Genomic DNA, 1622 nt, shown 5'->3' on the forward strand with positions numbered 1-1622 from the left:
GGCTCAGTGATCGGGACTTGTTCAGCAGACGGTGTGGTGTGTGTTTGGACTGTGAGTCTGCAGAGAGCTGAAAACAAAGAGCTGCCAAACAACAGCTGTTTGGAAAAGTGGTATGAAGCTTAAAAATATAAATATTTACAGTGATTTTTATTTTAGTGTGTCTAGAACATAAGAACCAAATCATTTAAGAAAAGCCCTGAGAGAATATAAGCCCTGATTTCAAATTTCAGTGTTTTTTTTTTTGTATGAAACTATTTTCTTTATTATGATAAATGCTGGACATTTATTATCATGTTCAATAGAACTCAGTTGCCTTGTTTCCTTCTCTGACCACTTTTTATACTTGTTATTTAACGAACATGGTTTCTGGCTTGAATATATGAGGCCAAAAAGGACCATTTTTAGTCAGTAAAACCAGTATATACCCATTGTTAGTGTATTCTTTATAGTCATGTACAGAACAGAAGGCCTTTCAAAGAAGCTTTAGAAGATTAACATTTATGTTTGTACAGGTATGGTAATGGAAAAACTACACAGTGACATGCCAATGTAAACTGTTAACCTTCAATGACCTCCATGGTCATTGAAAGTTAACAGTTATCAAATCATCTACAAAGGAGGAATATGAGCAGATCAGTGTCAGATAACAAGTGAATGTATTGACCTGAACAGTATAAGACACTATAAGAAGTTTAGTGACCCTGTTTGTCGTAGCATTGTAAACATGTTCCCAAAGTCTGAAAGGGTTGTACAGGATGTGATAAATTTTAATGTCTTTTACAGAGCGAAACATTCCCTTTAACAGAACTAACAGTACTATATGTATACATAACAATTCCATCCTATATGACCTTTGTGTGTGTGTGTGTGCACTCAAGATTTCTCCATGGTAGTCTCCACTTGCCTTCCCCCCTTGTAGACAGTCACCACCTCTGCCTCCCAAAGTCTTGAATCAAGACAAATGTTTTTCTTTCTTTCTTTTTTAAATGTTTTGTTCTTAAAATAATAAAGATTTTATTTTCTAGTAAGCCTGGTTTTAAACCTTTTCATTTACAGTCTATCAGCAATAAGTTAGCTATTATACTAGTTGTTGGGAAAACACGTCACCACAGGATACATTTTGCAGCTGTTCTGGAGCTTGATGAGGGACAAAATGAGTTGCTCAGTGGGTACTTCTACATGGGAATGACGTGAAGCTCAACTTCACATATAGGCACACGTACCTCATTATTACTGCAGTGGCATTTATTTTGACATGACTGTTTTAGCACACATAGATTTTCACATATAAAACTGAAGCAAAACAGAACAGTACCTTCACCATGACATGAAATTCATTTTTAAAACTTTCCCTTTATTTTATTCCATTAAATAGAAAAAGGGTGAAATTATTTGGTCCCAATGCAAGCACAGTAATGTAACTGCTGCATACTGTCATGAACAAAGATGTGGGTTGTTATGGTTCAGATCAAACAGTCACACGCTCACATGACAAAAGGCACAGGTTTTCCTAAAAAGAGGTGGATGTCATTGTTATACTTTGCCCCGATCACTGTATGAGGGCAGACTCCTAGGGCTTAAAACAGGTGACCTTTACCATCAAAATGCAGTGGTGTTAAAAA

Source organism: Toxotes jaculatrix, chromosome 4 (genome assembly GCF_017976425.1).
Source record: "Toxotes jaculatrix isolate fToxJac2 chromosome 4, fToxJac2.pri, whole genome shotgun sequence".
In the NCBI taxonomy this organism is placed as follows: domain Eukaryota; kingdom Metazoa; phylum Chordata; class Actinopteri; family Toxotidae; genus Toxotes; species Toxotes jaculatrix.